General features: G+C 40.2%; 1 protein-coding gene across 10 annotated transcripts in view; it reads right to left on the reverse strand.

The window, feature by feature from the left end:
* Nucleotides 1-24,152, reverse strand: part of COG6 (component of oligomeric golgi complex 6) — a 285,884-nt gene that overhangs the window by 101,041 nt on the left and 160,691 nt on the right. For all 10 annotated transcript variants that reach the window (XR_007473069.1, XR_007473071.1, XR_007473075.1 and 7 more), the window contains one exon: nucleotides 20,695-20,835. The gene's annotated coding sequence lies outside the window, so the exon portion shown is untranslated. The remainder of the gene's footprint in view (nucleotides 1-20,694; nucleotides 20,836-24,152) is intronic.

A 24,152-nucleotide genomic window follows, 5' to 3' on the forward strand; every position in this document is an offset into this window, starting at 1 on the left:
CCTCCCCAGCCTTGCTAACAATTCTAAAACTCACAGATAGCCTATTATTATTATTATTATTTTTATAATATTATTATATATTGTTATAATAATATTGTTAACAGTAAATATTAAAGTTTTTATTGAAAATAAACATTTAGATTTTAGCTCTAATATATTTGCTCAAAGATAAACCAAACTTGTGTCAGATTCCTAGGCATTCAAACAATGTTGGGTCACGACTTCTGAGGTTTTGTCATATTTGCACATAGCATTTATCTCTTGCTTCCTGTAAGGTCTCAGAAAGCCTCAACAGGCCCTACTATATGTATATATATGTATATATATATACACACACATACATATATATACACACACATATATATATATATTTGGTGGTATATGATATATGATGATATATCTATCACCAAGTATATGCCTTTGGAGAGCCACATCAATGCATAGACTTCTTTGTACCTACCTGAATCTTCCCTGCAAATATGTAGTAGGCCTTTGAAATGTGCAGAAATATGTCCATTTAGAAACTTCCATCAGTCAATTTTTTATTTCAAAATGACAAATGATGAACATTTTTAGTATTATAACAAGAAAACTTCTTGGAGTTATCTTTGATTCCTCTCTATTTCTTTTTTTAAGAATTAATTTATTTTACTTTATTTATTTTTGGCTGCATTGGGTCTTCGCTGGTGTGCGCGGGCTTTGTCTAGTTGCGGCAGGCGAGTGGGGGCTACTCTTTGTTGTGGTGCATGGGCTTCTCATTGTGGTGGCTTCTCTTGTTGCGGAGCGCGGGCTCAAGGTGCACAGGCTTCAGTAGTTGTGGCTCACGAGCTCTAGAGCACAGGTTCTAGAGTTGTGGCGCACGGGCTTAGTTGCTCTGCAGCATGTGGGATCTTCCCGACCAGGGCTCTAACCCGTGTCCCCTGCACTGGCAGGCAGATTCTTAACCACTGCGCCACCAGGGAAGGGAAGCCCCCTCTCTATTTCTCACTCCCAGAAGCCTATCTGCCAGAAAATCTTGTGCGCTCTTCCTTCAAAAGCTATTCAAGATCCAATAAAAAAGATCTTCTTAACAGGTCACCTCTATTCACCCTGATCTCTTCACAGCCTATTCTTCTCATAAGAGCCAGAGTAATACAGAGAAACCTGCCACCCCTCTAGTCAAAAGCCTTGAATGAACACTTCTGAGTACAGACCCAAAAGAACTGAAAGTAAGGATCCAAAGAGATCCTTGCACATCAATGTTCATAACAGTGTTATTCACAGTAACCAAAAGGTTGAAGCAATCTGAGTGTCCATCTGTGGATGAAATAAGCCACTCACAAAAGGACAGATGTAATGTGATTCCACTTATATGAGTGAGGTATGTGGAACAGGTAAATTCATAGACAAGGAAAGTAGAACTGTGGTTGCCAGAAGCTGGGAGTAGGAGGGAAAAGGGAATTATTGTTGAACAGGTATATATATATAGTGTTTCAGTGGGACAAGATGAAAAAGTTCCAGAGATGGATGACGGTGATAGTTGCCCAGCCACGTGAATGTACTTAATGCCACTGCACTGTATACTTAAAAAGGGTGAAAAGGATAAATTTTATGTTATGTCTCTAACGTGAATGGTCAACCATCTCAGACTCAAAGCATAAATTCTAATATTGACCAAAAGGCTCTGTGTGATCTCATTCCACGTCACCACGCACGCCCCCCAGCCCCGACATCTAAGTGCCTTGACTGTCACCCTCGCTCACTCCACGCCAGCCACGGTGACCTCCTGTTATCCTCAAACAGCCAGGGCATGGAGCCTCCACAGGTGGTGCTCCTTGCTCTACCTGGGATGTCGGTCCCCCAGGATGCCCCAGGGCTCACTACCTGCCTCCAGAATCACATCTTTGCTCAGAAGCATCTTCTCAGCAAGGCTTTCCTGACCACTCTGTTTATAACGAAAACACATTCCTCCAAGCGTTCTCCTCCCCTCCTTCCCTGTTTTGCTTGTCTCTATATAACATTACATTTGAGATGCTATGTCTTTTTCATATTTGTTTGTTTCCCCCGCTTTAAAGGAAGTTTCATGAAGGTATGATTTTTCTCCTGTTTGTTCACTCCTGCTTCCCCAGGGCTTAGAATAGTATCTGACATCTGGTAGTCATCCGATAAATATATGATGATAAAGAGCTGAAATGTGCAAACTCATAAAACAAGCTAAAAAATGCATTCAAAAGATCATTTAAAAATCCAAAGTCTTTATGTTCATCAATTAAACATTTCTCAGAAGATCCCTATGAGATGAATCATTGATTAGGAATCCAATCATTTCATCTTTGATCTTTAATTTTTTCTGAATCATAGTTGGCTCATATTTTTGATATCTACTATTTCAAGGAAGTTTTAATTTCCAAAATGCCTTGCAATCATTTATATTCAGGTTTAATTTTACAAACATTGACTGAGGGCCTTCTACGTACCTGGCAGCATTTATCCAATTTGATTTGGCATCGTTACTGTTACAGCTCTGTAATCAGCCAGGAAATGTTTTTGAAATACGTACTCTTTCAACTTTGAATAGAAGCAAATTTTATCAGCTGGGAAGGTAAAGTGGAGGCTTAGATTATTTTTCTCCCATAACCATGATTCCTTCTCTTTATGCCACCTCCACTTCAGCTACTCAGAACTAGTGGCATTACCCCATCTGGGGCGGTCACAGAATCACAAAATCACAGAAACACAGGCATCAGGACCATCCACCTCACCCATCTTCCTGGTCAGAAGTGACTTTACACCATTACGCTAAGAAGGGAATGTACCTTATTTCGGGGTAGTTCTTCTTGGAATGTACACTTCTACCATAATTTTATAAAATATGAATCCTCTGTTATATCATAATTCACATTTTATAGATGAAGAAATTAAGGTAGACGACTTAAGTTTCCTAAGCTATCAAATCAAGTTTATTATAGAGTCTGGATTAAAATTCCCTCAAAGCTCAAATTATCAACTTCCAAGCAGCTTCCTGAAGCTTCCTGATTTTTTATTAGTACACGGTTTCTTTTTTTTTTTTTTTTGCCGTATGTGGGCCTCTCACTGCTGTGGCCTCTCCCGCTGCGGAGCACAGGCTCCGGACGCGCAGGCTCAGCGGCCATGGCTCACGGGCCCAGCCGCTCCGCGGCACGTGGGATCCTCCCGGACCGGGGCACGAACCCGCATCCTCTGCATCGGCAGGCGGACTCTCAACCACTGCGCCACCAGGGAAGCCCCACGGTTTCTTTTATAAGATAAATAACATTGTCCACAAGCCACTGTCTTTTGGAGTAAAAGTATATACCTCTTGACTCCATAAATGACTCCATTTTGAACCCCCTTTCAAAACTGATTTTTAATTTATAAATGTAATAATACAATTTTTAGAGATGCAGTTTAAATCCCATAATAACTTACTCTATGGGATGTGTTAATTAATTCTAGAGGAATTTTGCTACTGTGAATTTAGGTATCAGATCCCTCAGCAGCAAGAAGAAGACAGAAAACAAGACTGGGGTATGATTGCTCTGAAATAAATGAACGAAAAGACAAATGGCAAAGTCAAAGATGTTATGCTGTTAATAATAGTCATCATTTTTACTGAGCATCTAAAATGTATCAGCCCTTGTACTAAGCTCTTTCCATTCATTTATTCTCAGCCATTTTCTCTTTCAAGGTCCTGCAACTTTGATTCACTGGAAATTCAAACTTTTGGTTAGTTTGGTTAACTAATAAGGGAATTAAACATTTTTGGTTGATGTATTTGTTTTTAATTTGTGATGAGAATAATAAATTGGGCAGGAGTAAGAAAAGATAAGTTCCGGTTAATATCTCCTTCCTGAAGATTGATCAAAAGGTCTTATTTTGCCACGTGGTTCCCAGATATCTCGAAACACATTTTTATCGGTTTTGGTAAATCAAGATCCTATCCCCAAGGCTACTGCTCACCATTTAACCAGATTCTAATTTAGGAGGAACAAAATAGCCTTTATGGGAGCAGTCAAATATTAGAGATGCAGCAGCATCTCTCTTCCTCAGTTATATAATTGATATGAAAAGGAATAATACAAAGGAAGAGAATAACCGAGGCTGAACAGTAATCTTTCCAAGTCTTTTTCTACACAATAGAAATGCTCATTAAGCTTATATAACGTGAGGTTTTTATGGAGCAATACAGTTCACTTTTGTTCTGGTCCTTTCTAATTGAATGGCAGCACCACTTAAACTTATTTTACAATCAACCCCTTACGTGGTCTTGCAAACAGACTTCACAAAACTCACTAGCCCACAGAGACGCTCTTGTCCCATCAAGAACAGTTTTGTTGGCTTTTTAACCAACATGGCTGCCTTCATGATTCAAAATCTTAATAGTCTGGTATCACAACCAGAAAGAGAAATCACACCAGTTGTTAATTAAATCAAAGAGTGATAAGGAGAAAGTGGTCACATTAATCATGTATTGAGAGATTAAAAATAGCTCCCCAAAATAGGCTGCTGAAATTCACATCACAACATATGATGCTGAGCGTTTTAAAGCTCTCACTACCCACCTCCCCACAAACAAAGGCTGAAACTCAGCTGAATGGGAGGAAAACTATCTTATCTGGCACAGAATGATAACGAGAAACCTGAGCTGCTATGCTGCCAGCCCCAAGGTCACTGTAAGTCAATTATTTCACGAGGTCTTGCCAATAGCGTGTGTTTACAGTTAAGTACAAATCCAGCTATGTCAAGGTTACAATATTTAGTTGAAGAAAATGTTTCCAACACCAAAGAACTAAATATTTTTAACCGCAGGATCCAAAGGAGGTGCCTCTTGCTCCCTACTGTGTACAAGTCAAGACCTAAAATATTTAGGGCAGAGGAACCTGACAGAGGACAAAATTCCTTTTTAATGGATAGCGCTGTTCTCTAGGCCAAGTGTAAAGTTATAGGATTTCAGAAAAGGAAGGGACTTCGGCGGTGCTCTAATTTAACCCCCTCACGTTCCAAAAGAGGAAACTGATGTCTGAGGATGATAAGTCACTTTCACAAGGTCATAGTTGGACTCGAATCCATGTTTCCTGACTTCCCACTGTTTCTGTGCTGGGAAGATGCCTTCACTGTGGAAGCATGGAGGGTCCCCTTCCTGGTGGGGTCCAGCACAAGGCTAGTCCAATGCCATGTCTTGTACAAATCATACACAAACCATGTAGACCATCTTTGTCAATATGGGCTGTCATCCTTGCCTGGATACTGCAAATTCTAACACACTTAAGAAATGATAAGACTAGGGGCTTCCCTGGTGGTGCAGTGTTTAAAAACCCATGCCAGGGTTCGAACCCTGGTCCGGGAAGATCCCACATGCCATGGAGCAACTAAGCCCGTGTGCCACAACTACTGAGCTTGCTCTCTAGAGCCCACAAGCCACAACTACTGAGCCCATGTGCCACAACTACTGAAGCCCGTGTGCCTAGAGCCCGTGCTCTGCAACAAGAGAAGCCACCGCAACGAGAAGCCCATGCACCACAACGAAGAGTAGCCCCCACTCGCCGCAACTAGAGAAAGCCCGCATGCAGCAACTAAGACCTAATGCAGCCAAAAATTGATTAATTAATTTTTTTAAAAAAAGAAATGATAAGTCTAGAAGAGTTGAATAAAGCTTACAACATTTGGTAAGCGTTTGCTTTTGCATCAATCCCACAAGTAATTCAAGTACTTCCTGTCTCCACATTAAAGTGCTTCTCTTCTTAGGGCCATCGTTACTAAAGATTTGATCAAACAACAAATATATATTGAGCCCTTCCTATTTAAGCACTAACCTTTTTCTTTGAATGTTATTACATTTTTATCATTATACTTAAGTTTCTAGAAGAGTTGACAAGTGTCTTTCTTATGCCAATATTTTCATGCTTGTACAATGTATGAAATCTTCCCTAAAGTTCTGCATACATAGCTTTTAGTTTTACAACAAAAGTCACCAAAAAAACGTGGAGCTAGTTATTTAGCGTGAAAATACTCAAAATATTCATTGCAAATTCCATTCGAAATTTCATTCACCAACGTTAGCATTTTCTATCGCTTTTCAATACCCAAACCATTGTACCTAATTTTTGTTCTCCAATCTAGGCTCAGTAGTAAGCTTACTTGGTAGGCTGATACTAATGAAAAAGTAAACCAATATTTTTATAAATGAATTTTTAAAATTTGTAGCTCCTGACTGATGAAATCTACTCTGGTTCCCCAATTCATGATTTCAAGAAAAGTATTTTTTAAAAGAGTTTCTTTTTCTCCTTTCTTCCTTCTTCCTTCTTCCCCTCCTTTATGGAAAAAAAAAACAAACAAAAAAGTCTCATCAGCTACTGTTGAGCAGCACTCAACTAGTTGTTGTGGAACCAAAGAGTAATAATTCATGGACTCTATCCTCAAGGAGCTGATGATCCAGTTAGGGAGAAAAATGTGTTAACGGATAAGCCCTTTCTTTAAAAGTATCCTTTTCCCCTTTTTTTTTGCTACTGTGGAGAAGGGGAACAAATTACTTACTAAAAGGAAATTTGAGTCAAACAATCCCTATAGAAACACATTAAAACTTACACTTTAGAGCTGATGTCTTAATCATCTATGATTTTCCAAGGGTAACAATCTTTCTTTTTTTTTTAACTGAAATACAGTTGACATACAATATTATATTAGTTTTAGGTGTGCTATAACAATCTTTCTTTAGCCGTGTGGCTAGTTTCTTTTTTCCTGGAGTTTGGGTCCCAGTCCCCATGCATTCTGGAGGTGGGCCATAGCCTTGATAGATATGAATTTCAGGAAACTAGCTCAGGGACTGGCTTCCTGCAATAATTCAGAGCTGATAATACCAAGGGCTTCATCGTGGATTTAAAATTCAAGCTTAGAACTTCTAAAGCCACACACATACACACACAAAAAAATGAAAAGAACTCAAGAAAGTGGCATAAGAAATACCCTGAGAGGAGACCCTGCTTCTCAGTGAACTACCTGTTAGTCTGCAAAAGCTATGCTCCAATCCAGTGCCTGACATGACAGGCATCTTGGAGAAAATCAAGTCTAAGTAGACTGATTACCTTACACAGTGTATTAGTTTCCTAATGCTGCCATAAACAATTAGCACAAAGGTAGTGGTGTAAAACACCACCAATCTACTCCCTCATGTTCAGGAGACCAGAAGTCTGAAATAAGCTTCACTGGGCTAAAATCCAGGTGTCCACAGGGCTGGGTCTGTCTCAAGGGTCTGGGGTAGAATCCACGTCCTTGTCTTTTCCAGCTCCTGGAGTCTGCCTTGCTTCCCTGGTCCATGCACTATCCATTCCTTTTATTGCTCAACTTTCTGCTTCCATGGTCATATATCTTCTAATTCCTCTTTTGACCTTCCCGCCTCCCTCTTATAAGGACCACTGGGATTACACTGAGCCCCTGAGTATCCTCGTATCAAAAAGTTTATGTTAAAACTACAATGAGATATCATCTCACACCAGTCAGAATGGCCATCATCAAAAAATCTAGAAACAATAAATGCTGGAGAGGGTGTGGAGAAAAGGGAACCCTCTTGCACTGCTGGTGGGAATGTGAATTGGTATAGCCACTATGGAGAACACTATGGAGGTTCCTTAAAAAACTACAAATAGAACTACCATATGACCCAGCAATCCCACTACTGGGCATATACTCTGAGAAAACCATAATTCAAAAAGAGTCATGTACCAAAATGTTCATTGCAGCTCTATTTACAATAGCCCGGAGGTGGAAACAACCTAAGTGTCTATGATCGGATGAATGGATGAAGAAGACGTGGCACATATATACAATGGAATATTACTCAGCCATAAAAAGAAACAAAATTGAGCTATTTGTAATGAGGTGGATGGACCTAGAGTCTGTCATACAGAGTGAAGTAAGTCAGAAAGAGAAAGGCAAATACCATATGCTAACACATATATATGGAATTTAAGGAAAAAAAATGTCATGAAGAACCTAGGGGTAAGACAGGAATAAAGACACAGACCTACTAGAGAATGGACTTGAGGATGTGGGGAGCAGGAAGGGTGAGCTGTGACAAAGCGAGAGAGTGGCATGGACATATATACACTACCAAACGTAAAATAGCTAGCTAGTGGGAAGCAGCCGCATAGCACAGGGAGATCAGCTCGGTGCTTTGTGACCACCTAGAGGGGTGGGATAGGGAGGGTGGGAGGGAGACACAAGAGGGAAGAGATATGGGAATATATGTATAACTGATTCACTTTGTTATAAAGCAGAAACTAACACACCATTGTAAAGCAATTATACTCCAATAAAAATGTAAAAAAAAAAAACACCTTATGTTAATTACATCTGCAAAGTCCCTTTTGCCATATAAGGTAACAGTCACAGGCTCCTGGGATTAGGACAGAGATATTTTGGGGGAACAATTATTCAGCCTATTGTACTCAGCCAGAAGTCAACTCGACTGAGGGAAACTTCTGATTCATTCACAGATGTGGCTGGAAACAAGGCTGAAATGTGGATATTCAGATGAGCTATTGCTCATTCTACTAGACTATTTTTTCCTTTTCAACATGGGAGTTTTTACTACTGTGTAGACAGAGACCTAGACTCTGCTTATTTGTTTTGCCGTTTCCTACTAAGTCATGTTCCCAATTCTAATGTAGTTTGTTGTGCACTCTGACCTCAGCATTGCTTTTAGCACTTGGACTTGACCAATGTCTTCCCACATACCATGTTGGTAATTGATTTCCAGTGGTACTGGCATTCAACTTGAGAGATCTCCTTATTTCCTCCCCTTCCCCCTTTTTAAATGTTCTAGAGCTTTCACAGAATGTTATGGATTAGTAAAACAACTGCATATTTTATTGTTGTAAAGAATTTCTTAGAAAATTTTAATGAACCTGTTTAATAAAATGACATCTAATTTGATCTCCATCAGATAATTCCTATGAAATGAGTTTTCAGTTTATAGTCTATACAAATTTCAATCAATACAGTAGTTCTCATTTCACCGTTTTTTATGAAAAGAGAAAGTCAAAATCATACTCTAAGATACCATGTGTTCATACTATTACATGCATATTACCACTTAGAGACAGCATTGAATGAACAATGTAGCATTTCTGTGCCACTCACATCTATTAGTCTTCTCTCCCCGACTAGATTACTAGTCCTTAACAGAAACAAAATCTTTTACTTCTTTTTTATCCTCAGTGATAACTAGTATTGAATTGGCCACGTAATTAGCAATCAAATTATTTCTGGTTGAATTGACTAGTCTTTTTCTTAAAAGTCACATACGGCTATATGATTTCATTCCTTTCTGCCAATTTGGATACACTTCAATTTAAACAAATTGTATAGATGGAAATTTGGATTTTCTCTTAAATAAGAAAAATTAGACAGTGATGATTTAATTTCAAATGGGGTATAAGATTCCTATTAATGAGAAATGTCCACCACAAAATTACATGGATAAATGCATACTCATAATTGCACAGGAATATATTGATTGCAAAGTAAAATGTGGTTGTACCCTGACTGATGGCTATTCCACTCCATTTCAGCCCTCCAATGATTTTTGAAACTATGTGTTGCTTGATAATCCGGCACCTTACCACCCCACCTTGGATTCTGGTGTCACATCACTATCATTTTGATAATTACCTTTTTCAAAACTCTCCTTTTATTTCATTTCTATTTTTACTTTTTATTACTGTATGGCACATACATAAAAGTACATGGGTCGCAGAGTGCAGCTCAATTAATTTTCATAGAAAATTTCCCACCCCCGGAATCTCACACAGGTGTAGACATAGAACATCACCAGTATCCCAGAAGCCCCCCACCTCTCCTCTCCAAGGTTAGCCCTCTCTCAACTTCTCACGCCATTGATTAGCTTTGCTTGCTTTTGAATTCGTCTGGTTTTAAAATTTGCTTGTTTACAAGTGGCCATTTTTTAAAAGATTCAGATTTCTACCCTCCCTGCCCCTCCTCTCCACACAAAAAGACTCCTGGGGATATATTTTCTTTCTTCTTTTTAAAAGGTGAATTTAATGATGCAGTTCATGATCTCAATAATGGCATGGGCATCATTAAATCCATCTTTCTTCTGATTTACTAATGGGCCTCCTATGTTTCTTTTCTCTCCAATCCTTTTATAAAAGCCTTGAAAGTTCCTATAATCCTTCTGCCCACGCATTCCTTCCAGGGACTGCTGCTGTCGTTTCCTGTCCCTTGCAGTTCTCAGGCATGTTCCAGTGTGAATCCACCTTCTTTCATATTCTCAGAGAGAGATCATTTTCTGTCTTTCAAGATGAAATCCTCTATCTTCCTTTGTGAGTCCACAGTACAGCTGTAGTTTTCCTTTCTTTAAAACAAAAATCCCATATGTATTAATTATAGAGTGTTGCTTAAATTTCTAAAGATTCCTGAGGCACTTCCAAGCATTTAATAATTCTCATTTCACTTGGCTGATTAGTTTTCTTCTTACAATTTTAAGTCTAGGAATGAGGGCTTATACTGCTTTGGGCCATGTGTTCATCAATTTTCACTATGCCAAATTCAAGTGGACACCGGTGTCTTTTTTTCTGTAATTCTTCTTCTCATTCACTCTCCCACCCCTTTGTTCAGAGGCAGATTGAGACTTTGGCTGGGGCTCTATTCTCTGCAGCTAACAACAACGTTTCTTTCTCTGACTAAAGAGCCATTTGGATAATGGATATACCATGTGCTTGTTTCCCAGAAGATGCCTAGAATAACTTCCCCAAGGAAATATTTTGAGCGCTTTAAAGAATTTGAAGAATTGAATACTCGAAGTACAGCTCACATTTCTGATACACTCGAACTCTTGGGACACAGGACGTTATAGAGGATAAAGCTCTTGACTAGAAGACAGGAAACATATGTTCTTATCTTGGGCAGGCAGCTAACCAGCTAGAGGATCTTAGGCAGGTCATCTCTTGGCATTTTCTTCATCTGCAGGATTGGGCTACAGGGATTATCGGTGGGTGTGGGGAGGAGAAGTACCTAGTTGCCCTGGGGACACCTAAAAATCTATAAGGGTGTATATTTTCATGATCCCAAATATGACACGTGAAATTACTCAAAATCTTCTTGGGTTTTAGAGATTCATGGAGGCTTCATTGAAAAAGCATTGTGTGAGAACATGGGCTTAAAAATGTGGAAAACACTTAGCAAGAGTGTCTTTAGAATATCTGAGAATCTGACATTTATGAAGATCTTTGGGTTTCTTTCATTTCTTGAACCTTTGGGCACATCAATCATTCTCTTTTCCTGTGCCCTGTCCTCCATGGAGTTCTCTATAAATTATACAATCCCACCCAGGACTTCTGGGTCTTCTACCCCTTTAGCTTTCCTAATGAAAATAAATATTTCCTTCTACTCAGTAAGAAATATAATCAAAAAGCGAAGGACCAAGTCCTCTGAGCAGGAAATTCCCCCAGCTGACCCTGTGCCAGTGGTCCCTGATGCTTGCCTCGGCCAACACTGGGATGCTGGAAAGAAAATGGAGTTGAAACTCAGATCTGAGTCTTTTCGTTACTGCCTCTTCCACTAACTGTGTGATGGTGGGCACGTCATTTCACCGCAATGGGCTCAATTCCTGAGCGAGAAGTTGCCATTTTGTTTCCCATATTCATAGTGCCAGCCTAGAATCGGCTCCAGGGTGAGTGTAAATAATTAACTTGCATGAATGGTGAGTTCTTGGAGTGCTGTGGGCCCAAAGAAGGTTGAGCTTTCCTACATACACACAGGTGGGAAAAAGACACCTGAGAAATGGACAATCGTTTCCTGATCACTGTCGGCAGGTGACAGTGGACCCTTTTCCACCAAAGGGCAGGGTGAGCAGCGAGGTCCTTCTTCGGGCTTGGAAGCATGTCAGTCAAGGGAATGGCAGGGCTGAGCCTGATCTGCTGCCTCCCACAGGAAGTGGGGGCTGTGAGCGGAGGGCTACAGGCTTTCCTGTGCAGCGTGAACTGGCCCGATGTGAGCAGAACATTCTTAGCTGATGAAGAGCTGGAAGTGTGACCCTGCACTGAGATGCTGGAAACAGCACCGCGTCTCTACTCCATTCTTCCCTCGGTTTTCTTTCTCTGCTGTTCTTTCTTTGTCTTTGGCAGTCACACTGTGCTCCTGGTTCTTTTCTAGCTTCACATGGTCTTGATTAGAAAGGACAAATGTAAGTGAGAACAGAGATGCTCCTCATTTTTCTCATTTGTTTCAGATTAATGGGCTTGACTGCTAATCTTCCTGTATGCTTCTATCAGGTATGTACATATTTATATATAACCTAAAACCTAAAGGTGTCCCTTTTTATCTTACCGCTTTGTAAAAACTGTCCTGGAAAAAGAAGTATGAATACGAAGCAGTCAAACTACACTTGGCTGAAAACGATTCAGTTTCTAGGAGAAATAAACTAGAATTTATTTTCTAGGAGAAATAAATCAGACATTTTGGTTTTCAGTTCTGGCTCAGCATCTAGTTAGCTGTGTGGCCTTAGAAAAGTTACTTGAAGTTTCTGGTGTTAATTTTCTCATCTCTAAACGTGACAAAGTTGGATTTGGTACTCTCCCAGGTACCTCCCCAGGAGATTTTATGATCATCTTTGTTGGGTATGTTAGTACCACTTTCATGAGGGAAGCCAAAATGAGACTCCTTACATGCACAGGAAAGTAAAGACCAAAAAAAGAAAAAAAAGAAAAAAACGGTCCTTGTATTTATGTCTCTAATGAAATAAAAATGACCAAAAGATAAAGTTTATTCCGATTATGCAGCATCATCTTTTTTTTTTTTTTTTTTGGGCCATGCTGCAAAGCATCGGGATGACCAGGGATCGAACCCGTGCCCCACTGCAGTAGGATTGTGAAGTCTTAACCACTGGACCACCGGGGAAACCCAGCATCATCTTATTAATGGCTTAGATGCAGCAGGAACACAGATTACAGAGCTGTGTATGATACCGGCACCTAGAAAGCACACAATAAAGGTTTGCTGGATGAGGTATGCTCTTCTAGCTGCAGACAGGGTGGCATAACCTAGTGACAAGAGCACAGAATGTATAAAACCAAACCGAGCCTCAGTCCCAGCCCCACTGCATACAGTCTCATGGTTTGGAACCAGCCACTTAACCTTTCTGAGCCTCAATTTCCTCAACTGCAAAAAAGGATGATTATCTGTACTTCAAATATAAGGGGACAAACAAATGACATTATGCGTAGGAAAATGACTCACAATGTGTAGAGTACTTGCAAATACTCTTGGACAGCCATAGTTAAATTACACAGGCCTTAGACTGTGAATTAAGGAAATTGGCCTCTATGAACTAAAAAGTACCTTCCAGCTTTGAGCATCCTTTACTCCATGACACAGCTGAGGTTCCACCCCCAGGCTGCAGACACGCCCAGACATGCTCCAAGGCAACTTGGGGCAATAATACCTGCTGTGTCTTGAAGGTTGGAGAGAGAGGCTTAGGACGGTCAGAGATCTCACCCTTGGCCTTGCATTACTTAATGTGGCCCTTCTTCAAAGACACTGATGAGCATGTCTACTCAAGCTGTTTAACCTTTAACTGCTACTAAGACATTCCACCCCAGGGCTCCACGTGCTGTTATCATCAAAACACTCTAGCTCTGAAATACAAGACACTAGCCCTCATATCGTGTTTATACATGCAATCCAGAGGAGAAGGGGGAAAACGTGGGTAATAAGCTGGAAAAGAAGTCAAGTTATGTACTTTGCTTTTCACTCCAAGTGAATGGTTCTTGCTTTTATTTGACCATTTATTGAAAATGAGCAAATTGCTGGTAAGAGTCTCCTACATTTGCAAGGGAGAAAGGACGGCTTAGAGTCACCTGAAAATCTGAATTACATAATGCAAAAGTGGATTTATCACTGCAAAGTGTAGGGGAAGTGTCTACGAGATGGGTGTGGGTTCACAACTCTTCCATCTTTGGACACCTGGGCGTACTGATTGACACTGTGTTCGTCTTCTAGTCTGGCAGTCAGGGCCCTTAAAGAGAACTCCGTGGAGTATGAGTGTTCCCCTATAGCAGCCTGTTCAATAGAAGATGTGAATGAGGGCAAACTCAGGTTTTAGAAATAAAGAATAAAGGGGCAGAGGAATTGGTCAAGGAATGAAAACCGTAGTTTACAATGAAAACATCCTTTGAAGTTTGTGCTCCTCATTTTAGTATTTTGAGATCACTTTTTACTCATTGTTCTCTATTGCTTACCCACCCCCAATGACTGTCAAGATGATTATTCATCCCTCATGGGTCTGTGTCACCAGTACAGTAAGGGGCGTCTCTGCTATTTTTAGACACAACAACTATACAAGCCAAAGGTCACATTCCGCTTCTGTTCTGCTGAATGTGGGCTACACCCTGGCGTGGTAACCATTCTGAAACAGCGTTTTACTTTGAGCTCTACAAAGGCTTTCTTTGACAGGGGAGTGTCGCAGTGGGTTGAGAAAAGGAGCACAGAGAATAAAGGGAAGATATTTCCAGATTTGAACTTGAACAAAAGTTAATGCTGACAGCAGAGTTGACTAATGGTCAGAGCTGAGAAGTGCAGACAGGCAGAGGGCAAGGATCACATCTCCTAAGACCCAGAAGGATGGGATTGATTTTGACAAACCCCAGAGGGTAGAGTTGATCTTTGGGGACTTGCCAGTCTTTGATTTCAGGGTTTAGTAAACATTTTGGTAGGAAGGGATGGTACCACAGGCTCTCATTAGCCTACGTGGGTTTTGTCCTCCTAATCGTTGCTCATGACCGGGGCTACTTGGTCCTCAGGTATCCCATACCTGCTAACTTGCCTCCGAGCCTCCCCTCCAAAGGTTTTCTTTAAAATCCCAACTGGAAAGGCAAGACTGAAAGGAAGCCACCAATTCCTTTGCCTGTGACCTACTTGTACGCTCTGCCTTCAGAGATGAGAGCCCGATAAGCCGCCCACACCCACTGGCATGGGATTCGCCAGCCTGTCATTTTGGCTGAGAGGTAGACAGTTTCTGGCAAACTTAATAAGCAGATTTTCTCAGTGATAGGAAAATTCTTGCTTAGTGCCACTCTATTTCCCGTGGTTAAAGCCTTCAACCCAGAGAAGATAACAGAAGTCACCTGACCTGGTGAGACGTGGAAATGAAAGAGGTTTTTTTTTTTTCTTATTTTTTTAACTTCTATTTTCTTAAAGGAGGAAGGCTTTTCCTTTAATAGATCAGGTTCACATAAGACAACTTGGGGTGGAATGATGAAACTGGCATGACATACCATATTACAGCATCACATAACCTTTTAGAGCAGCCAGAATTCACCTCACGTAGAGCATTTAAGGGCTTTCATGTCTTGGTTAACATTAAGTGCTTCCTCTGTCATTGTCACTCTACACGCATGCCCCGTGATAGACAAGGGAGGCTGTGAAAACCATCAAAGAGCAGAGGGCAATCAATGGAACCTAAACAAAATGTGGGGTTACTTCTGTGGATAACTCCAGTGAAAAGGAGTTCACATACCAGCAGCTCCTCCCCAGAAATCTCCGATCTCTAAGTCTTAGAAAAACCCAGGCTTTTAGGTTAGGTGAACGCCCCTTCACCTCATCCACAAAAGCTGGATCCTCAAAAGCTCTTTTACTTCCTAGTCTGGAGATGTCACCATTCCCACCATTCATAGCGCAGAAGCACTTGACCTGACAGGTACACCGCCTCCCCAGCTGTGGGGCTAAGGCAAGGTATTAGCTCGAAAGCGATTTTTCTGGTTGAAAATGTACAAATTCAGGAGTCAGCAGAAGCAGACTTTTGGGCTTCACTACAAATAAAAGGATATAATCTTGAACAATCTCTTTTCTTGTAATAGTCCAAGTAAACAAATGTCAGAGGCATTTTTGCAATTTAGTTGGTCTGCATTTCATCAGTTTGTCAGGAAGCTAAACAATATATCTATTAAAACTCATTAAAAAATTGGAAACTCTAATTCTGACTCTTATTTATAACTCAAGTACAGTGAGCTGGCACCAGTCTTTCAGAGAGAAATTTTTTTTTCCAAGAGAGACAGAGTATGACTCTGAGTCAAAACCAGATCGATTCCAGCTTTCTCAATGTATTAACTGCCTTTTTGTTTCTGTTCTTCCTGCCGCCACGTGGGGTCTGCTCTATTATTGGGCTGCTGGTTCCGGGTGAACCGGTCTTTCCCTGGGGAGACTGTGGAAAGGGAAGAGACATAATCCGGCAGTCCACAGTCAGTTTGGGAGTGAGATGGGCCAGACCTCCACTCCAGCAATGAAAGCTAACATGCAACCAAAATTGTAGCCCTTTATTACCGGTCGGGATGGGGACAAGGGTGAAGACATCAAAGGCCATTTTATTAAGCCCATCAGTTAGGTGGTGACTTTGTCAAATCTGCTCTTGGTACCTTCATTTTGATTCTCCTTCATATAGAAGCAGATTTCAGCAAACTGTGAAGCTGGGGAGATCCCACCTGGGCCAAGGACATTGTATCTTCATGGGCCTCCCAGGCTTCACTCCTTCCCTGAAGCCCCTCAACAAAATGGTTTGATAAAACAAACAAACAACAGAAGCAAAAGCCACAATACACCGCAGAAATGTCCTAGGCTTTGTACGCTGAAAATCTAGAACGTATGTACTTACTCTGCTCCTCACCATATATGTGATTTTGACACATGACTTCAGTTTTGAAGCCCCAGCCTCAGTTTCTTCATATGTAAGAGGGATGTGCTAATATAATATTACATATCTTAGGGTGTTGCCTTGTGGATTCGAAACATCCTATATCAAATGCCTCATTATACTGTTTGGCACGTGGCACATCCCAAATAAAGAGAAGTTGTAACTAATATTTTGTATATTGATATTCTGATAGTTTGCCAAATGCTTTTTCTGCATCAATTGAGACAATCATGCAGGGGGCTTTCCTTCATCCTGTTAATGTGGTGTGTCATATTGGTTAATTTTTGTATATTGAATTATCTTCGCATCACTTGGCCATGGTATATGACCTTTTTAATAGGCTGTTGAATTCAGCTTGCTAGTAGTTTGTTGAGGATTTTTGCATCAATGTTCATAAAGAATATTGATCTGTAGTTTTCTTTTCTTATAGCATTTTTGCTGGGTTTGCTATCAGGGTAATTCTGGCTTCATAGCATGAGTTAGGAAATGTTCTCACTTCTTCAATTTTTTGGAACAGTTGAGGATCAATGTTAATTTTTCTTTAAAGGTTTGGTAGAATTCTCCAGTGAAGCCATTTGGCCCATGACTTTTCTTTTTGAGAGGTTTTGATTACTGATTAATCTTCAAATTAGTTATAAATCTACTCATACTTTCTATTTATTCATGATTCAGATTTGGTAGATATGTATTTCTAGGAATTTGTCCATTTCATTTAGGTTATCCAATTTGCTGGCATACAAATGTTCATAATATTCTCTTATAGTTTTTATTTCTGAAAAATCAGTCATAATGTCCCGCGTGATTTCTGATTTTAGTTACATGAGTCTTCTCTTTTTTCTTAGTCAATCCATCTACAGGTTTGTCAGCCTTGTTGATCTTTTCAAAGAATCAAATTTTGGTTTCGTTGATTTTTCTCATTGTTTTTCTATTCTCTATTTTGTTTATCTCTCCTCTAATTTTTATTATTTCCTTCCTTTTGCTAGCTTTAGTTTGCTTTTCTTTTTCTAGTTCCTTAAAGAGTAAGTTAGGTTATTGATTTGAGATTTCTCTTTTTTTTTTTTTTTTTTTGTGGTACGCGGGCCTCTCACTGTTGTGGCCTCTCCCGTTGCGGAGCACAAGCTCCGGACGCGCAGGCTCAGCGGCCATGGCTCACGGCCCCAGCCGCTCCGCGGCATGTGGGATCTTCCCAGACCAGGGCACGAACCCGCGTCCCCTGCAATGGCAGGTGGACTCTCAACCACTGCGCCACCAGGGAAGCCCTCTTTTTTTTAATGTAAGCATTTACAGCTATAAATTTCCCTTAGCACTGCTTCTCTGCATTAGTTAATTTTGGTATGTTATGTTTTTCATTATCTTTTTGTCTCAAGATATTTTCTAATCTCCCTTGTGATGTCTTCTTTGATTCATTGGTTTTTTTAAGAATATGTTGTTTAATTTGCACATATTTGTGGATTTTCCAGTTTTCCTTCTGTTATTGATTTCTAGCTTCATTCCAGGATGCTCAGAAAAGAAACTTTATATGATTTCAATCTTTTAAAATTTAATAAAATTTGTTTTGTGGTCTAACAGATCCTGGAGAATGCTCATGCTCAACTGAGAAAAATGTGTTTTCTGCTGTTGTTGGGTGAGTGTTCTGTATATGTTTGATAGATTCTGTTGGTCTACAGTGTTGTTCAAGTCCACTGTTTCCTTATTGATCTTTTGTCTGGTCGTTCTATTCTTTATTGACAGTGGGGGCATTGAAGTCTCCTACTATCATCTTACAGTGTGTATTTCTCCCTTCAATTCTTTCAGTGTTTGCTTGATATATTTTAGAGCTCTGATGTTTATAATTGTTATATCTTCTTGATGAATTGATATTTTATCAATATATAATATCCTTCTTTGTCTCTTGTAATAATTTTTTACTTAAAGTCTATTTTCTCTAATATTAGTATAGCCACCCCAATTCTCTTTAGCTACTATTTGCATTAAATATCTTTTTCTTCCTTTCCCTTCCAACCTAATTCTGTCTTTAGAGATAAAGTAAAATTTGACATTTGATTATTATAATGTGTTAAGTCTGGGAATCAGATTTCCCCCCTTCCCCAGAATTTACTTTTTGTTGTTTGTTTGATTGTTGAAGGCTATGATAGTCCATTTGTTTTGAGACTTTTCCAAACCATTTTTGCAAAGTCTATTTCTTGCCATGTGTTCTCACTGAAATCTCTTTTACTTTAGTTTGTGCTCAACTAACGTTTTGATAGAAACTTCTTTGAATGCCAGGAGATGAAACGGACAAAGAAAAAATACAGAGAGAAAAAAGAGAGAGAGCAATTACAACTCCCAGTCTTGGTAGACTGACTCTGTGCTGGGGTATTCCTTCTACTTAGTTAGGTTTTCTCTGAGACTAGGAATCAGCCTTAGGTGAAACTTTTAGGTCTTCTTAGTTTTTCTTCTGAGCATATGTCCTACTTGGTTATGCATGTGGCTTTCTAGATTCCCCTGTAAAAATGGCTGATTTTGAATCTCCTCATTTCCCAAAAAGTCTCATCTCACTGTCTCCTCTGGTCCTCAGATGGTCTACTGTATGTCTCCAGTGAGCATCTATTGCCCCAGGTTTCTGTGGGTGTGTAATCTCCTTGTAGCTTTTGTGAGCAGAGCCTACAGCTTTTCCTGCATGTGTTCTGCTTTATGAGAGCAAGAGACAGCGAGTCAGATCCTCCGGTATCCCCAGCCACGTTAGAACAGATATACACAATAATTTGTAAATAAGGTCTGCTCCCTCCCTGTGGTTTAAAGAGTGAAACTGGGAGTTGAGTTGCCACACTCAAGACCAAGACTGTTTCCATTCAGGCAAGGGTGGGTTTGGGTTTGTTTGTTTGTTTGTTGATGATTTTATGGAGGAACATGGAGCTTGGGGTTTCCTAGCCCACATTTTGCTTATTTCTTATCGTTATTATTTCATGTGAATTCATCACATACCAAAAATTGCACTGAGCTTGTTATTTTCTCTTTGCCTTCCAGACCCACACTCCACCCTCCTCTGTTCTAGTCTGTGCCCTGCAGGCTGATCTGTACAGGCCACATCAATGGGTTCTCAGCCCCAGTGGGGTGAGAAGGAGGCTGTGCATTTAACTCTTTGCCTGCCGTATACACAGGTTGGCCACATCTGTCCATCAAATGTCACGGCTCTTCTCCAGTGACCCTTTCCTTAGAGCTGCCCACCCTGAGATCTGGAACTGGCACATTTTCCTTTAGACCTGGTGGTAACAAAGAGCTTACCAATCACCATCACCTTCTGCTACTTCAGCCCCAGGGTCCTTCAACATCCTTTGTACACGTCCCTAAATCTTTCCAGACCTTTGTAAATCACTCTTTTGTTAACACTCCTCACTGAGTTTGAGAGTGCCATCTGTTTCCTGCTGGAACTCTAACACATTGTACTGTTGGCTGCTAATTTCTCTTTCTGAGAAATGCTTCTCATTTTGGTGAAATGTACTCAGATACCAGCATATTCAGGAGCCTACTTTGGGTGAAAAGATAGGAATTCACTTTCCTGAATGAGTTTGTAATATTTATCAGGATGATACTCAGCTTGGAGTTCAGAGAATGTCTCTCGTGTAACATGAAACTTGGTCGTGTAATCTGAGAGGTGAACAAATGTCCGGCTCAATTCCCACAAGACAAGTGAATGAAGATTGCCCTCCTTTCATGGGTGGGCAGAGTGGGGCAGCAATCCTCCATCCATTGCAGTAACCTGTCCCACAGTAACCTGCCTTCCCATAAACTGAGAAGATGGGTGCCCAGGGAGATAGCTAGTGTCTCCTGTGTCTAGAAAAGAGCTGCTTATGAAGTGAGATCAAATATGTTAATTGCTCCTTCTCTAATTCATCTCCCTCACTGTTGACCTGTTGACAGTCTTCTTAAGCAGAGACCTGATGAGACCCATTTCCTTTGCCAGACACTTCCAGTGGCTGCCTTTGACCACAAAACAAAGAATGACAAACACTTACCATGTGGGCGGTCACCCTCACTCTCACCTCCTGTGGCATGATTGCAGCTTTCAGTCATAGACTGGTTTCCGTCACAGCTCTCCAGGTAGCCAGTACTGACACTGCTTTTCCTTCAAGGTAAGCATATGTTCCAACCTTGTCCTATAAGATAAAATATGTTCCAAATTCAAAAGCATAGCATAACACAATCTGGCCCCAATCTTCCATTCTAGCATCTCGGCACATTTCCTCTTGCTCTTTTGTGCCATGCATTTAGCCTTTTGCACCATTCATAGCACATATTGGGTGTTTGAAATATTTGTTAGGCTAACGTTGATACAGTCTTAGGAAATAAAGTTCTCTAAACACACACACACCTAACATTTAAATCTGAGCCAAATATGTTTAGAATATCACAGTAGCACCAGAAATATTTATAAATTAGCTTGGAGCATTTGCCCATACATTTCTTTGTATATAGTTAAAGAGTAGAAAAGGTCTATTAGATGAATAGTTTGGAAATATATTCCTTATAGAGGAAAAGCTCTATGTTCAAGCCCAGTGTGCTTTGAATTGCCTCTTTCACGCAATGGCCCTGATGACATTGGTCTTCTCACAGCAGAGTGGCCAACGCATTCACATGTGAGGTCAAATTTTTCCATAGTTGTCGGTCAGCTCTCCAGACTGTAGCTGATTGTTTTTGAGACAAGCCCCAAAGCAAATGACAAATTCGTGCTGTTCTCCCAAGTTGTCTCCATTTACCTCTCCTTGGAAAAGCCAGTTACATCATTTATCTGCTGACTCTTTTTAGGTATAAGCCTCTTAACACCATTGTACTGAATTTGCATTAGAATTTCAATGTCAGTTTCTTAAACAGAAGAGTGAAACAAAAACAGTACCTTTAAAAATCAGAGATTAAAGTTTTTTTAATGTATTTAGAAAAAAGAAATCGATTCTGAAGATAAACATAGACAACTACTAATCAATGCAATGGAGGGCATGGCAAGTGGATACTCAGGTGAATTTCATTCCACCAATATCCATTGAGAGACTGCTCTGTGTCAGAACTGAGCCGAAAGCTGGGGAAGGTTGGAGGTCAAAGGAGGCTACTACCTTCCTGAGCACGCAGGCTTGTGGGGATAGAAGGTGGGCACAAATTTTGTAACGCAATTATTTTGTTTTATTTTATCTTATTTATTTATTTTGGCCATGCCATGCGGCATGCAGGATCTTAGTTCCCAGACCAGGGATTGAACCCGTGCCCCCTGCAGTGGAAGCGTGGAGTCTTAACCGCTGGACCACCAGGGAAGTCCCTCAGTTATTCATTTTAAACTTCACTCTTTAGATGCTATTTTCAAGCTACCTTTTACTGAGCACTTACTGTGTGATGGGAAATCATTATTTTACCTGGATTACATCGTTGAAATCTCATGGCAATTCTATAAAGTGGGTATTACTCTTTCCACTTCAGAGATGAGGAAATCGAAACTCAGAAAGTACGGGTAACATACAGTTCAGTTAGCTAATAAATCCATGCTCTCAATGAGCCAGAAATTAATAACTGGAGTTATATTTTTAGATAGACAAACTTTGAAAACATTAAAACGTAATAACGCAGCCAAGGGTACAAATACTCTTAAAACTGAATTGTCTGTTACTGGATAACAATTCAAGATATTCCAAATGTGTCGCAGTTGGTAGTTGACAACCCAAGAGCTACTTTTTGTTCAGAGGAATCTCTTTACCAAAATCTTTTTAAAACAAATAAACCCACTGGAAAATATTTTCAAAATCATTTTTTAAGTAGCAAAAATAAATTTAGATGCAGCAAAAAATGATTGTTGATTTTGATCTCAGCACAGGATTTATCTTCATAAATAACCCAGGATGGTATGTGGATGTGTGGCCAAAAGTGATAAGATTATAGACTATCAACCAGAAACACAGTCACAATAGTGGAGTCTGGGAGTGCAGATTTTTTAGATTTGGCATATTTGAAATAGCTTTATTATTATTATTGTTTCAACATATCTTGAAAGTGGGAACAGTGGGCTAGGACAGAACAATACTGTTGCTATGGGGGACTTTGGTTTCTCAGTAACTTCCAACATAGGAACAGACTATGCATTCCAATTACTTCTATTAAGAAATGGCAACTGCTAGAATTTAGGAAATATGCCTCTTTTTCAATGAAACTTTTCTAGAAGCCATAGAATAGGTGTTGTTGAGATCCTGAGAACAGCCTTCACATGCTGAAGGACTGTGGTTAGCTACAGGGCTGAAGTCTTATATGTAATCTTGTTTGCACAGAGGCTGGAAATAAGATCAAGACAAGAAAAACTGCTGAACAAAAACCTAAACTTCCTTTCAAGAGCTCCCTGCATAAATGCAAAAAAACAGAGTGGACCCAAATTGGAAGATGGCTCAAGAATCCCATAATCAAGATATACTCTATCAGGGAAAGAGTAATTAGGTCAGAAGCAGTGGGCCAGAGGCACTGAAGCATCTTTGGGAAGAAACAGAAAACCAAGAAACTTGAGTTGCACTAATAAAGTCAGTCAACAGGAATGGGAATCTTTAGTCCAGGGTCCCAGACCTACCAGAAAGAGCAAACCCCTGTGAGTACACACGCACTTGTGCTGTGGGCCTGGGGGGGTGGGGGGGGACCCGGAAGGTGGGGACAGGGATCCCGCCAGTTTACCAGGTGGTATAATTTAGTGGGTAAGCAAACCTGCCCCAGAGGTAGGCAACAGCAGGTTCAAGTAGTGAAAACGCTTTTGAACCTGGGGGAGAAAGCAACTGTCAGTTTTAATCTTGCAACAGGATTTATTCAGCTTGTGTATATATACATGTGGCCCAAAGTGCAGAGAATAGGATTTCAACTGGAAATACAAATTCAGTGATTCAAGTTCTACCATATACCAGCTATGTGCCCCTGAGCACTTTGCCGCATTTTGTCAGCCTCAGTTTCCTCATCTGTAAAATGGAGATATGAGAGAACCTAATTCATAGGCTTCTTGTAAGCAGTGAGATAAGAGTTTAACACAGCCTGGCCCTTAGTAAGTATTTCATCTCATTCAATATTACTATTATCATCAAAGACCTATGTTGCATATCTAGACAGTAAATCTTGCCCTTAATTTGCCACAATTTGCCAAGTTTAAAAAATTACTATCTGTTTTCCCCTCTGTTCCCTCCCTAGCTATGTTCTGACCTTGAAGAATTTACCTGGGATGTAAATAAAGTCTCATTTCCTGCAACTGAAATAATTGTGTCCCGTAGTAGGTTCCTCCTCACATATTTTCAGAAGATCCTCTTCTGAAATCCCACCAGACCTTCTCCAAGGATGACCTAAACCCAAATGGTCAGTTGGTACTACAGGCTTCAATCAGAGAAAACAAAAAAGGACAACCTTCTAGGGTAGCTTCTAGAGGGCAGAGAATCTCCTTCTGTGATTCTCTTTCACAGCCCCTAGAAGC

The sequence above is a fragment of the Orcinus orca genome, chromosome 18, assembly GCF_937001465.1.
Source record: "Orcinus orca chromosome 18, mOrcOrc1.1, whole genome shotgun sequence".
Lineage (NCBI taxonomy): Eukaryota > Metazoa > Chordata > Mammalia > Artiodactyla > Delphinidae > Orcinus > Orcinus orca.